This window comes from Eptatretus burgeri, chromosome 7 (assembly GCF_056783735.1).
Source record: "Eptatretus burgeri isolate ZD-2024b chromosome 7, Ebu_testis_v1, whole genome shotgun sequence".
NCBI classification, from domain to species: Eukaryota; Metazoa; Chordata; class Myxini; order Myxiniformes; family Myxinidae; genus Eptatretus; species Eptatretus burgeri.
In genome coordinates this window covers 39862011-39878593 of record NC_140967.1, presented here as the reverse complement: position 1 = coordinate 39878593, position 16583 = coordinate 39862011, and the positions used below count along the sequence as shown (strand labels likewise).

Genomic DNA, 16583 nt, shown 5'->3' with positions numbered 1-16583 from the left:
TGCCGATCCCGCGGACGGACAAAGTTTAGGCAGGATTTCGGATTTGGACCGGACGGGTTCTCCACGCGATCGTGTGTGTTAAGCTCCAACGGGCAAAGCACATGTGTTCGCGTGGGGAACCCCTCGAGACGTGGGGCTTGTGTTTTTTTTTATGCGCACGGTGACGTCATGGCTGCACGTGGGGTTGGAATCCGGCAGGAGGGGTATCCCTGCCGGATGGTACCGTCCAAGGAGGGACGAGGAACACGTGCAGCTGCATGACGTCACGGGCAGGTGCAAAGTGCGCGAGTTGCCGCGCTGGTGCTGCGCATGGGAAAAAAAAAAGAAAAGCAAGCCTCACTTTCGGGTGCACAGGATTCCTGGGCAAGGGGTGGAAGACCCCCTTGACAAGGGCACAGGATGGAAACTAGTTAGGGGGAAGGGTTAGCTTAGCTAGACCGGCTCCATGGGGCAGGGGTAAGTCCTCATGGGGCCCGTGGAATGGATTAGGTTGGGGGATTTAGTGAGCTTTAGGTTGGGAAATAAAATGGCACATTTGAGGACATGGACAGACTTGTGGATGTGTAGAGGGGATGTAGTTTAGCGACGTAGTGTTAAAAGGAACGTGCTATAGTTTAAGGGACGACGTGGGAGCACGAGTTAGTTAGGGGATGTAGTTAGAAGGATGGCAGAGTTCAGCGGTGAGTGTGTTGAAGAGTTGGTGAGTGAAGTGGAAGCATGTGCTTGGTGAGTGAGTGAGGCCTGCGGGTCTGTGTGAGTGGAGCGAATGGGGAATGCATGGTGCGATGAGTGATTGGGGGGAGGAGTGACTCCCACCCAAGGGACCCCGGGGTCAGAGTAAGTGAGTTAGCGGGGTTAGTCAAATTGAAAAATGGAGGTCGTTTTGTTGTTGGTGGGAGTGTAGGCTCGAAACCCATTTGGAGGGGTGCAGGAGCCCTGTTGACGGGTTGGGAGCATGGCTGCGAAAGGTGAGTATCGCTGAGTGGGTACCCCGGGCACCAGGCTAGTCAGCCGCGGTAGGCCATGGGCCCATGGGGGGCCGGGATAGCGTAGTGGGCACGGGTGCGCCTGCTTGGTGCGGGGGCCCGGGGCGCCATTAGCCGCGTGGGCAGTGTTGTGGGCAAGGGTGACCCTCGGAAAGGGGCCCGGGAAGCCAGCCTGCCACGTGTGCGTTTCAGGGGAGGTGCCATGGGGGGCACTCCCCGGTGTTTAGGGAGCTGGTAGGCTCGGAGGCAGTGTAGTGCCCGGGGGTGCCATAGCTGGGGAATCGGCAGAGGGTCGTGCCTGCCAAAGGGAGCCACATGTCCCAGCCAGGAGACCGTGTGAGGGCACGGAGAGAAAATTGGGGGGGGGGCGAGGCCCGAAATTGTGAGGACACCAACACAGGCGACGGGAATCTGGGTTGTTAGAACCAATAGTTTAAGCGAGAGGCGCTTGTTGAAAGCCCCGGGGTAGTTTAACAGTTAAATGGTTAGGGTAGATTAGGAGATGTACCCCTCCGCACCATCCATCCCCTCGCTCTCGTTGTGGGCCGCTGGACCCACTTGGGTTATAGATCGCCGAACTCTGGGAAGGCCATTCTGAGGCTTCGTTGGGCCTCGACACAGGACGTTAGCTCTCCCTTGTTCCCCTCCGGGAAGGGAACGTAGGGGTTGGGAGTAGTCTAGGTGACAGGATAGGTTAGCCGAACAAGGACGATAAAGGGGGTTAGGGGACGATTTATAGTGGGGAAGTAAAAATAAAAACAACAAAAAAATAAGTTGGGGCTAAATTGGGGTTTGACAAATTAAGGGAGTGGGCATGTACAGTGACAGGCAAAGGTGATAGGTTGGGAGGGAGACAGGTAGGTAGGTCCGAGCCCACCTTCCAAGTGGCCAGCACCACCGCACTCCCTCCACCAACCTCCACTGAACGGCAAAGGCTGGCCAGCTTCATCTGCTGGCTGTGTTACTGCAAGGCCTGTGCCGGCCCACTTCATCTGCCGGCTGGCTGTTTTTCTTCAAGGCCTGTGCCGGCCCACTTCATCGGCAGCTGTTGTGTTGCTGCAAGGCCTGTGCCGGCCGGATCATCTGCAGCTGTGGTACTTCAAGGCCTGTGCCGGCCAGTTCATCTGCTGGCTGTGTTTGCCTGCGGCGGCCTTCTTCTGCGGGCTGTGTTTGCCTGCTGCCTTTGCCATGCCATGCCCACTGCCCACGTTCACCAGCCCCGCTCAATTTTGCTTTGCCCCCCCCCCCCCTGTTCATTGCCATGTGCGCCAGGATCAAGGCAACAGTTTGCAAGCTGCAAGAACTGCCCTGTTGGCAGCTACAACACGGGCCTGCAGTGGCGGCCCGTGCACCGTGTTTGTGTCCATCCATACATCTGTTGTGTTCATTGCGTGTGCCACTTGAGCTGGCACGGAGACTACGTTTGTGCAGCCCATGCACCGTTGTGGTTCACTGCGTTCAGTTCAAAAGGGAAGGCCTTGGACTGCGTGTGAGCAGCCAGCCACGTTCCCTGTCACCTGCATTGTTTTGAGCCAGAGACTGCATGCGAGCAGCCTGGCTCCCTGTTAACTGCTTTCTTTTTGCAGAGCTCATTGATCCTGGGCCATGGTTTAGTGTAAAATTTGTAAGTTAAGGTTAAGATGTACTGTAAATATGAGTGCGCCCCCGGCATGTTTGTCTTAGCGCCGGCAATTTTATTTAAGTCGTCCGTGTGAGTGAGTTTGTTTAGGTAGTTACGCAGCCCTCAGGTTATTTATTTTGGGGACACGAATACCATGAATGTCGCACTCAGGGATCCGTAGGTAAAATGTACTAGGGGAAAACTACACATGATGGCACACGAAAATTTGACGACTCGGGACGAGTCTGTAAAAAGGGGAGGGGGTGGTGTTGTGGTTACCAAATTCGCAAACCACCATTCAGGTCCCTTCGGTGAGATATCTCGGTAAGTATATGTGTAGTTAGGCCCAAACCCGTTGTCTAGTGGGAATACATGTCATTCATGCGTGCTGCGACTCTTCAGGATAGCCGTTTTTCTTTTACTATCTTTATTTTGGACCAACCGCCATTGTTACCACCGCCAACCGCGCCTCAACAGTCGTCACAACATCAACCACCCACCACAACGCCGCTTCACCACAACAGCCACGACCTTTCCCGTCACACCTCGCAACCGTCGCATCGCCACCGTTCTTGCGCCGCTTGTGGGTACCGGTATTGGACTCGTGCAGGGCGCGCGCCGAACAGCGTGTACAAAACCACGGATTTTCCGCTCCAAAAACGGATCAAAAACGACACACGCCCACTTTTGTTCCGTCCAATCGGTGAGCGAGGGGCGATTTGGCCCCGCCTCCAGGGCGTTGGAGGGCGGTCGCGAAATGCAAATTCATGGATCAAAATGCATTCACACCCACTTTTTCTCGGACCAATGGGGAGCGAGGTGAAAGGTCGAAGGCAGAGGGTCAAAGGCGAAGCCACGGGGCTGATATAAGCGGCTGCATTCGTCAGAAAAGGTTGTTGGTCGTTGGTTGGTTGTTGGTTGGTTGATGGTCGTCGTCGTCGTCGTGTGCGTTGGAGTCGGAGCGAAGAGGACGGAGCTGTGGAGAGGCGGCGAAGGCAGACGAGGGGGGTGCTCGTGTCGTGCCGGGAGCTGCACACCAGGGAGGCCGACGGCGCGACCTGGTCGAGGTGGATACGCTCGTCGCGGGACTCGAGACAGAGTAAAAACCCTCCTTTCCCCGAGCATCAGCAACCCCCTCCTGTTTCCCCCCCGCGCTGAGATAGTGCGACCAAGGGGGCCCCTTTTCCCACCCCCTACCAGACACTGTCCGCGAGGCCCGCGGAGTTGAGGCACCATCGCCGCTCCGCGTCTCATCACCAGACGGGTAGGCCCGACCCGGTCTCTGCCTCAGGCCCGCCTCATCCTTGAGGGTGTTCTTTTTCTTGGTTTTGGGTATGTGTTGTCGGCGCCGTCTGTGAAGTAGAATTGTATAAGTGTTGCCGTGTGCTCGGTAGTCGGTATTCGCTATGCATTGTGTCTTCGCTTTTACATGTGCTTTTTGTGTAAAATTGCATTGTGTTTCTCTTCTTTTATATGTGCTTTTGGTGGAATTGTATATGTGTGCTTTCCGTTCATCGCGAATAAATGTGCTTTATTATTGAACTGTTCTCCCGCTTCGCTTCGTCTTTTCCTCGATTGAATCCCCATCTTACTTCACGTAAAGGGTTGGTAGTGGGCTGAATACGCCCGATAATTAATCGAACCGTCGAGGCCGACGATAACACCACTCGGTTATCCCGATAGTACGGAACGGGTCGCTTAAGTGGCCCGTGTCCGAAGTCGACCTGCGGCGAGGTGCGATCGCCCGGTCTACCCTCTGTGTGGGTACTTAGGTAGGTCGAATTTGGCGAGCAACCCTATCCCACGCGGGGGCTGATTGGCTCGATCGCGGTGAGACCGAAAGGTCCACCCGTGACTGGTTCCCAGCGTTAGTCCGAGAGGGTCACGACTGGATTGTCCGTCCGGTGGGCGACGTGCCGCGATTCGAGTTACGTGGCCGTCAGCACGCCGGCGGGCGCGAATCCGTAACAATATATATATATATATATATATATATATATATATATATATACATATACATATATATATATATATATATATATATATATATACATACATATACATATATTGTGTATATATATATATATATATATATATATATATATATATATATATATATATATATTGCAATATATATATATATATATATATATATATATATATATATATATATATATATATATATATATATATATATTGTTGCGGATTCGCGCCCGCCGGCGTGCGAACGGCCACGTAACTCGAATCGCGGCACGTCGCCCACCGGACGGACAATCCAGTCGTGACCCTCTCGGACTAACGCCGGGAACTAGTCACGGGTGGACCTTTCGGTCTCACCGCGATCGTGCCAATCGGCCCTCGCGTGGGATAGGGTTGCTCGCCAAATTCGACCTACCTAAGTACCCACACGGAGGGTAGACCGGGCGATCGCACCTCGCCGCAGGTCGACTTCGGACATGGGCCACTTTAAGCGACCCGTTCCGTACTATCGGGATAACCGAGTGGTGTTATTCGTCGGCCTCGACGGTTCGATTAATTATCGGGCGTTTTAGCCCACGACCAACCCTTTACGTGAAGCAAGATGGAGATTCAATGAAAGAAAAGACGAAGCGAAGCGGGAAAACAGTTCAACATGAAGCACATTTATTTCGCGATGAACGGAAAGCACACATATACAATTCCACCAAAAGCACATGTAAAAGAAGAAGACAATGCAATATTACACAAAAAGCAAATGCAACAATGCAGATCTAACCGACTACCGGGCACACGGCAACACTTATACAATTTTACTTCACAGACGGCGCCGACAACACATATTCCCAAAGCAAAAGAAAAGAGAACCACCCTCCAGGATGAGGGGGGTAGGCGGGCCTGGGGCCGAGACCGTGTCGGGCCTACCCGTCTGATGATGAGACGCGAAGTGGGGGTGGTGCCTCAACTCCGCGGGCCTCGCGGACAGTGTCTGGTAGGGGGTGGGAAAGGGGCCCCCTTTGTCGCACTATCTCAGTGCGGGGGGAAACAGGAGGGGGTTGCTGATGCTCGGGGGAAGGAGGATATCACCCTGTCTCGGGTCCCGCGGCGAGCGTCTCCTCCTCGACCTCGGTCGCGTTGCTGGCCTCTCCCTGTGCAGCTCCCGGCACCGACGCGAGCACCCCTCGTCCGCCTTCGCCGCCGTCACCTCTCCACAGCTCCGTCTACTCGCCCTCTCCGTCTCCTCTCTTGGCTCGTCCCAACTCTTCACTCTTGACTTCTCCCACTTCTTTCCAGCTCCACCGACGACTCTCTTGAACTCCGCACAACTTACTTTACTGACGAACGCAGCCGTTTATATAAGCCCCGTGGCTTCGCTCTTTCACCCTTGACCCTCTGCCTCCGACCCTTCACCTCTCTAACTGGCTCCCCATTGGCCCGAGGAAAAGTGGGCGTGAATGCTTTTTGATCCATGTATTTGCATATAGCGACCGCCCTCCAACGCCCTGGAGGCGGGGCCAATTCGCCCCAGCTCGCCGATTGGACGGAACAAAAGTGGGCGTGAGTCGTTTTTGATCCGTTTTTCTTCGGAAAGTCTGTGATGTTTCTGAACACGCTGCTTGGTGCGCGCCCTACACGAGTCCAGTATCGGTGCCCACAAGTGGCGCGAGAATGGTGGCGATGCGACGGTGGCGAGTTGTGACGGTAAAGGTCGTGGCTGTTGTTGTGAAGCGGCGTTGTGGTTGGTGGTTGTTGTTGTGAAGCGGCGTTGTGGTTGGTGGTTGTTGTGAAGCGGCGTTGTGGTTGGTGGTTGTTGTTGCGAAGCGGCGTTGTGGTTGGTGGTTGTTGTGAAGCGGCGTTGTTGGACGTGGTTGGTGGTGGTAGTAATGGCGGCTGGTCCAAAATAAAGATAGTAAAAGAAAAACGGCTATCCTGAAGAGTCGCAGCCCGACTGATTGACATTTATTCCCTCTAGACAACGGGTTTGGGCCTAACTACACATATACTTACCGAGATATCTCACCTAAGGGACCTGAATGGTGGTTTGTGAATTTCGTCAACCACAACACTACCCCCTCCCCTTTTTACAGACTCGTCCCGAGTCGTCAAATTTTCGTGTGCCATCATGTGTAGTTTTCCCCTCGTACATTTTACCTACGGATCCCTGAGTGCGACATTCATGGTATTCGTGTCCCCAAAATAAATAACCTGAGGGCTGAGTAACTACCTAAACAAACTCACTCACACGGACGACTTAAATAAAATTGCCGGCGCTAAGACAAACATGCCGGGGGCGCACTCATATTTACAGTACATCTTAACCTTAACTTACAAATTTTACACTAAACCATGGCCCAGGATCAATGAGCTCTGCAAAAAGAAAGCAATTAACAGGGAGCCAGGCTGCTCGCATGCAGTCTCTGGCTCGAACAATGCAGGTGACAGGGAACGTGGCCGGCTGCTCACACGCAGTCCAACACCTTCCCTTTTGAACTGAACGCAGTGAACCACAACGGTGCATAGGCTGCACAAATGCAGTCTCCGTGCCAGCTCAAGTGGCACACGCAATGAACACAACGAATGGATGGGTGAATGGTTTGAACTGAACGCAAACACGGTGCACGGGCCGCCACTGCAGGCCCGTGTTGTAGCTGCCAACAGGGCAGTTCTTGCAGCTTGCAAACTGTTGCCTTGCGGATCCTGGCGCACATGGAAATGAACAGGGGGGGCAAAGCAAAATTGAACGGGGCTGGTGAACGTGGGCAGTGGGCATGGCATGGCATGGCAAAGGCAGCAGGCAAACACAGCCTGCAGAACCAGGCCGTTGCAGGCAAACACAGCCGGCAGATGAACTGGCTGGCACAGGCCTTGAAGTACCACAGCTGCAGATGATCCGGCCGGCACAGGCCTTGCAGCAAACAGCTGCAGACGATCCAGCCGGCACAGGCCTTGCAGCACAGCAGCTGCAGATGAAGTTGGCCAGCCTTTGCCGTTCCATGGAGGTTGGTGGAGGGAGTGCGGTGGTGCTGGTCACTTGGAAGGCGGGCTCGGACCTACCTACCTGTCTCCCTCCCACCTATCGCCTTTGCCTGACACTGTACATACCCACTCCCTTAATTTGTCAAACCCCAATTTAGCCCCAACTTATTTTTTTTTATTTTTTTATTTTTACTTCCCCACTATAAATCGTCCCCTAACCCCCCTTACTGTCCTTGTTCGGCTAACCTATCCTGTCACCTAGCCTACTCCCAACCCCTACGTTCCCTTCCCGGAGGGGAATAAGGGAGAGCTAACGTCCTGTGTCCGAGGCCCAATCTAAGCCTCAGGATGGCCTCCCCAGAGTTCAGCGATCTATAACCAAAGTGGGTCCAGTGGCCCACAACGAGAGCGAGGGGATGGATGGTGTGGAGGGGTACACTTTCTATCTACCCTAACCATTAACTGTTAAACTACCCCGGGGCTTTCAACAAGCGCCTCTCGCTTAAACTATTGGTTCTAACAACCCAGATTCCCGTCGCCTGTGTTGGTGTCCTTACAATTTCGGGCCTCGCCCCCCAATTTTCTTCCCGTGCCCTCACACGGTCTCATGGCTGGGACACGTGGCTCCCTTTGGCAGGCACGACCCTCTGCCGATTCTCCAGCTATGGCACCCCCTGGCACTACACTGCCTCCGAGCCTACCAGCTCCCTAACACCGGGGAGTGCCCCCCATGGCACCTCCCCTGAAACGCACACGTGGCAGGCTGGCTTCCCGGGCCCCTTTCCGAGGGTCACCCGTGCCCACAACACTACCCACGCGGCGAATGGCGCCCCGGGCCCCCGCACCAAGCAGGCGCACCCGTGCCCACTACACTATCCCGGCCCCCCATGGGCCCTTGGCCTACTACGGCCGACTTGCCTGGTGCCCGGGGTACCCACTCAGCGATACTCACTTTTCGCAGCCACGCTCCCAGCCTGTCAACAGGGCTCCTGCACCCCTCCAAACGGGTTTCGAGCCTACTTCCCCACCAACAACAAAACGACCTCCATTTTTGTTAATTTGACTAACCCAGCTAACTCACTCTACACTGACCCCGGGGTCCCTTGGGCGGGAGTCACTCCTCCCCCCAATCACTCATCGCATCATGCAGTCCCCATTCGCTCCATACACACAGACCCGCTGGCCTCACTCACTCAACAAGTACTCACCTCACAACGTACCAACTCTTCAACACACACACCGCTGAACTCTGCCATCCTCCTAACTACATCCCCTAACTAACTCGTGCTCCCACGTCGTCCCTTAAACTAGTAGCACGTTCCTTTTAACACTACGTAGCTAAGCTACGTCCCCACTACACATTCACAAATCTGTCACTGTTCTCTAAATCATAAAAATCATTTTATTTCCCAACCTAAATCTGGCTACAATCCCTCTAGCTAATCCATTCCACGGACTCCATGAGGACTTACCCCTGCCCCATGAAGTCGGTCTAACTAAGCTAACCCTTCCCCCTAACTAGTTTCCATCCTGTGCCCAGGTCAAGGGGGTCTTCCACCCCTTGCCCAGGAATCCTGTGCACCCGAAAGTGAGGCTTGCTGTTTTTTTTTTTTTCTTCCATGCGCAGCACCAGCGCGGCAACTCGCGCACTTTGCACCTGCCCGTGACGTCATGCAGCTGCACGTGTTCCTCGTCCCTCCTTGGACGGTACCATCCGGCAGGGATACCCCTCCTGCCGGATTCCAACCCCACGTGCAGCCATGACGTCACCGTGCGCATAAAAAAAAAATACACAAGCCCCACGTCTCGAGGGGTTCCCCACGCGAACACATGTGCTTTGCCCGTTGGAGCTTAACACACACGATCGCGTGGAGAACCCGTCCGGTCCAAATCCGTTTACCTGCCTAAGCTTTGTCCGTCCGCGGGATCGGCAAATCCACCGCGTGCGTTTCCGGACCGGGACTTCACTCTCGCAAGCGAGCACGTGGGGGCCTCGTGCGTTGCACAGCACGGACCTCGTGCTCACTGCTGGGTGAACCCGGCACGGTCCCCGAAACAACTACAGCCGCTAATCGGCTTCCTTTCCTCACATGTCGCCGTCGTCGCCATTCCCCCCACGCACACCTGCGTGTTACGACGCTCACAGTCCATTCCATTACATTCACACCGGGAGACGCGGCTGAGTGCTCCCGCATGCCAACCGACATCTCCCTCACATACCGCTCTCTCACACACACGGTCTCCCTTGCACTCGGCCGTTCACCCACGCATGCCACCTCCCTCGCACACGTGGCTCCACGCACTCGCGGCCTTTCACTCACTCGTGCCATACTACTCACACACGCGGGGGCACTCACCTGCGGTGCCTCATCCACACACCGTGCCTCACTCACACACGCGGGGGCACTCAACCGCGGTGCCTCATCCACACTGGCCGTTTCATCCACACACACGGCCTCTTCCACACACGGTGCCTCATCCACACACGGCGTGCTGGGAAGCACGTACTCTGGCACCATCGCCACCACACCACTCACACACGGGGTCGCTTCCACACACGGGGACGCACTCACGCCTTGCACCACACACACCGGGACAACCACACTGGGGATTCGTGTCCCCACAAGGGTCTCCGGGGCCTCTATACCCTCCAAGCTCTCCGTGCACCCGTTCGCAGTACTCGTCCCCTCAACCTCGCAAAGCACGACCGAACTCACCTGGTCGTGACTCGCCTCAAGGGGGCATCCTCCCTCCACTCGTTCCTGGAGGAGGCTATCCCGCTGCTCGCACCCGGTCCCGACACGCTCCGCGAGCTCAACCTCATCGTCCTCCACTACCTCTGTGTGTGTGTGTGCGTCTCCAACCCCGTCATCATTGTGTTGTCTTTTCCCTCTATCGTTCCCATCTCCCGTGTCTCTGCCAACTCTTCACCCTTTACCTCCCTTGTCTCCACTATTTTTATTTCCTTTGTCGTCACCTCGTGTCTCGTCTCGCACGTTTTGGTCTCCCCATTTAATTTTTCCCTTTCGGTCACCGTTGCACCCCCTCCCAGCTCGTTCGCTCCAACACGTGGAGTCGCCATTTTAAGCTCCCTGCTAACGGCCTTCATGCCCGCCTGCAGGCATCGGCCCATGTTCTGCGTCTCACCCCGGAGCTCTTTCATTTCCTCCTTCATGTTTGCTTCCATTCCGTTTATTTGCTTGTTCATTTCATTTGTGTTTGTATCCATCTTTTCGTTTATTTGTTGTGTATTCGCATCCATCTTTTCGTTCATGTTCGCATTTATCTTTTCGTTCATGCCTTTCATTTCGTTTTTCATTTCATTTGTCATTGCCGCCAGCATGGCGCATAGCTGGGCCATGTCGGGTGCGCTTGGGTGAGCCGTTTCGGCAAGGGTCGGGGGGTTTTGGTGGAGAGGGGGAGGGGAGGTGTCATACACCGCGGCCGCTGCCGCACCTATTTCGGGCTCTGGGTTCAGTTGGGCGAGTTCGTTTTCCTGTACAACCAACATTTCCTGCACGGGGATTTCATCCTGAGCCATGGATTCCACACATTCTACATCCATTTCTAATACCCCCGGCTCCCGCTCGCCTTGAGACGCCATCTTGCTTCTCTTAAAGGGTTAATTTAGCTCGCTCGTAATTTGGAGGGAATCGGGGGTCGCTCCTCTCACCCCTGGACCAATTCCCGTGAATTTAGCTGGAGACAGGAGAGCCCGTTTTCCCGTTCTCCGATACCAGTGCCACGAGGAGGGTGATGGGTTTATATCCCACTCCTGACACCAGTGTTGCGGATTCGCGCCCGCCGGCGTGCGAACGGCCACGTAACTCGAATCGCGGCACGTCGCCCACCGGACGGACAATCCAGTCGTGACCCTCTCGGACTAACGCCGGGAACTAGTCACGGGTGGACCTTTCGGTCTCACCGCGATCGTGCCAATCGGCCCCCGCGTGGGATAGGGTTGCTCGCCAAATTCGACCTACCTAAGTACCCACACGGAGGGTAGACCAGGCGATCGCACCTCGCCGCAGGTCGACTTCGGACACGGGCCACTTTAAGCGACCCGTTCCGTACTATCGGGATAACCGAGCGGTGTTATTCGTCGGCCTCGACGGTTCGATTAATTATCGGGCGTTTTAGCCCACGACCAACCCTTTACGTGAAGCAAGATGGAGATTCAATGAAAGAAAAGACGAAGCGAAGCGGGAAAACAGTTCAACATGAAGCACATTTATTTCGCGATGAACGGAAAGCACACATATACAATTCCACCAAAAGCACATGTAAAAGAAGAAGACAATGCAATATTACACAAAAAGCAGATGCAACAATGCAGATCTAACCGACTACCGGGCACACGGCAACACTTATACAATTTTACTTCACAGACGGCGCCGACAACACATATTCCCAAAGCAAAAGAAAAGAGAACCACCCTCCAGGATGGGGGGGGTAGGCGGGCCTGGGGCCGAGACCGTGTCGGGCCTACCCGTCTGATGAGACGTGAAGTGGCGGTGGTGCCTCAACTCCGCGGGCCTCGCGGACAGTGTCTGGTAGGGGGTGGGAAAGGGGCCCCCTTTGTCGCACTATCTCAGCGCGGGGGGGAAACAGGAGGGGGTTGCTGATGCTCGGGGGAAGGAGGATATCACCCTGTCTCGGGTCCCGCGGCGAGCGTCTCCTCCTCGACCTCGGTCGCGTTGCTGGCCTCTCCCTGTGCAGCTCCCGGCACCGACGCGAGCACCCCCTCGTCCGCCTTCGCCGCCGTCACCTCTCCACAGCTCCGTCTACTCGCCCTCTCCGTCTCCTCTCTTGGCTCGTCCCAACTCTTCACTCTTGACTTCTCCCACTTCTTTCCAGCTCCACCGACGACTCTCTTGAACTCCGCACAACTTACTTTACTGACGAACGCAGCCGTTTATATAAGCCCCGTGGCTTCGCTCTTTCACCCTTGACCCTCTGCCTCCGACCCTTCACCTCTCTAACTGGCTCCCCATTGGCCCGAGGAAAAGTGGGCGTGAATGCTTTTTGATCCATGTATTTGCATATAGCGACCGCCCTCCAACGCCCTGGAGGCGGGGCCAATTCACCCCAGCTCGCCGATTGGACGGAACAAAAGTGGGCGTGAGTCGTTTTTGATCCGTTTTTCTTCGGAAAGTCTGTGATGTTTCTGAACACGCTGCTTGGTGCGCGCCCTACACGAGTCCAGTATCGGTGCCCACAAGTGGCGCGAGAATGGTGGCGATGCGACGGTGGAGAGTTGTGACGGTAAAGGTCGTGGCTGTTGTTGTGAAGCGGCGTTGTGGTTGGTGGTTGTTGTTGTGAAGCGGCGTTGTGGTTGGTGGTTGTTGTGAAGCGGCGTTGTGGTTGGTGGTTGTTGTTGCGAAGCGGCGTTGTGGTTGGTGGTTGTTGTGAAGCGGCGTTGTGGGACGTGGTTGGTGGTGGTAGTAATGGCGGCTGGTCCAAAATAAAGATAGTAAAAGAAAAACGGCCATCCTGAAGAGTCGCAGCCCGACTGATTGACATTTATTCCCTCTAGACAACGGGTTTGGGCCCAACTACACATATACTTACCGAGATATCTCACCGAAGGGACCTGAATGGTGATTTGTGAATTTCGTCAACCACAACAATATATATATATATATATATATATATATATATATATATATATATATATATATATATATATATATATATATATAATCAATATATATAATCCTGGTGACATGAGGTAAGGTGACATGAGGTGACTATAAACAATATATATAATCCTGGTGTTGGCGCAGTGGTAAGGGCAGTGGCTTGGGACCCAAGAGGTCCTGAGTTCAAGCCCCGTTGGGACACTGAATTAATATATGTATATATATATATGTGTATATATATATATATAATGTGTGTATATATATATATATATATATATATATATAATGTGTATATATATATATATATATATATATATATATATATATATATATATATATATATATAAATATATATAAACCAAGTCGAAAACACCAGGGGGTTGACTCAGCCTGCCATCCTTCCGAGGTCGGCGAAATGAGCACCAGTTGTACTGGGCCCGGTGTATGCCCCGGTTAGAATAGGTGTACCATATCCCTGTGTGTCGTAAGAGGCGACCAGGGTTGCGTCAGGAAGGGCATCCGGCGTAAAAACCTATGCCAAATCATTATGCGGACAACAAAACGAATTTCCATACCGGATCGGTCGAGGAGCGAAATGGAGACAGTTGGTCCGCTGTGGCGACCCCTAACGGGAGCAAGCCGAAAGAGGAAGAAGATATATATATATATATATATATATATATATATATATATATATATGTATATATATACATATATATACATACATATATATATATATATATATATATATATATATATATATATATATATATATATTTATATGTATATATATTTATATATATATATATATATATATATATATTCATATATATATATATATAAACATATATAAATATATATAAATATATATATATTTATATATATAAATATAAAAAGATATATATATAAATATATATATATGTATATATTTATATATACATATATATATATTTATATATATATCTTTTTATATTTATATATATATAATTACATAGCCTGGTGTTGGCGCAGTGGTTAGGGCAACGGCTTGGGATCCAAAAGGTCCTGAGTTCAAGCGCCGTTGGGCCACTGAATTAATACACCAGGGGGTTGACTCAGCCTGTCATCCTTCCGAGGTCGGCGAAATGAGTACAAGTGTACTGGGCCGGTGTATATACCCCGGTTAAAATAGGTGTACCATATCCCTGTGTCGCAAGAGGCGACCAGGGTTGCGTCAGGAAGGGCATCCGGCGTAAAACATGTGCCAAATCACTATGCGGATCATACGGATGATCCGCTGTGGTGACCCCTAAAGGGAGCAGCCGAAAGAAGAAGAAGAAGAGGAGGAGATATATTCAATTACATTAATATACATAATCTGTATGTATATATATATATATATATATATATATATATATATATATATATATATATATATATATATATATATATATGTATTATATATAGAAAGATAAAAGTATAGTACATAGAAAGACACACCAACACAATACCAACTACTTGTTATTGTTATTTTTTTAACTGTGTATTTCACTTAATTTTACATTCTCATTGAGATTCATAGATAGACATGCAATGTGTTTGTGAAGTACAACATTCTGTCTTTTGATTCAACCCATCAGCAAAGCAACGGTGCGCACACCCTCATGTCATACTAATATGTATACACCAATTCTGTGGGAATTATCGCTCCCTATGGGAGGGGGTATTACAAATCATGCTAATATACACCAATTATGGAGGAATTATCCAGTCCATAATCCTGGGGGAATTAAGCAGTCTGTATAAGGATGGATTTTTCCCTAGTAATTATCAATCAAATTTATAATCAACATTGCAAAAATAATGAATCATACAAATTGCTTAGGGGAAGCTTTTGGCAACATATCTATTGAGAATTAAAAGGCAAAATTATATTTTGAGTGAAATTAACACAAATAGACATATATGGTTGGTGTTTCAATGTGGGAGTAGAAGTGGTGGAGAGATGGCGGTTTAAGGTCTAACCCTATTGATTAGTGCAGATACATGAAAATCCTAGTAACATCGGTTTGTTTTAAAACCGATTAAACTTTGAAAGAGAAAGTTTCTCTGGCTTTGGGATCAGAGGTGATTGAAAATTGATTCATCGCAATGCCTTGCTCTGCCATAAAACCCAGGTGTTTACATATCTGAGAAGCAGGTAATGGGTATTGGCGTCATTGCTTGCAATCAGACAAATGAGAAAAATTGGACATTCGTCATCCAGCATAATAGCTGACACTCAAATAATTATTTATGACACGTTTTGCCCTTTCAGAAATTAATTTTTGAAATACCATGCAGCCGTTCTCAAGGTATTCATGTGCACAACACAAGCTACTATTGAGAAATAAAGCAAATCAATTATACACAGTTATTAGTTTGCAATCGTGTTGGTTTCCATTCTTAAAGAGCTCATGGTCCGGTGAAAGTCAATCAGCTCTTTACCTTGTGGCATCTTTATGGCAATGAAGGGAGAGAGAGTGAACAGTAAGGAAAAGGTCGATGGACTGCAACAATGATGACAGACACGTCAAGTAGACTTTAGTATGGCAACGGACAGGCAGACTTGGAGAAGGACAATGAGATGAGCCAAAGTCCAAACTTCCTTAACGGCCCTATTTATTCGCAACTTCTTTTGGGGTTGCCAGAGGATGGTTTTTGGCCAAAGTCTTTCAAGAACCGATTGACCATGTCTGACTTGAAGTGAAGGTAGTTTGGCCAGGAATTTGTATGAGTTCAGGGTTGCCAGCAATAACTTACCTACTCTAAGCCAAATACCGAGTGGCATCTTTAATGCCCATCAGCTGATACTAACAGATGGCACACCCAACTTGTAAAGTCCATCAGAGGGAGATACATACCAGATCATACCACCTGAATGTAATAACATCTTACCAGCAACATCTGATACATCATACCATCATTCATACCATCATGATACAGCAACATCATACCAGCAACATCTGATACATCAAACCATCATCATACCATCATGATACAGCAACATCATACCAGCAACATCTGAATGTAATACAAAGAAAAGAATACTTTGTGATGCAACTCCCTGCTTGTGATGTACCAATTCAACAGTGCATAGTCGGATCGGGATTCAAACCAATGCTCAATAGCTTAAATGTAACTGTACCACCCTGTGGGACAAACACGTACCTCACTGGTTTCAAACACTTGTTCTAACGATGCCATGTTGTTTTCAAAACGATTAGTTAGTAATGAAGCGATCACCTCCAGTCGTATCTCGTTTTAATTAACCTTTTATAACATTATGCAACTAACAAACAATTCCATAAAATATATGTTACTTCATCACTCCTCTGCCAGGTTTGCATATATAATGTAGAT

General features: G+C 50.8%; 1 long non-coding RNA gene across 1 annotated transcript in view; it reads right to left on the bottom strand.

Moving 5' to 3' along the window:
- Positions 1–16583, bottom strand: part of LOC147023078 (uncharacterized) — a 105107-nt gene that overhangs the window by 45025 nt on the left and 43499 nt on the right. The window lies entirely within an intron of this gene.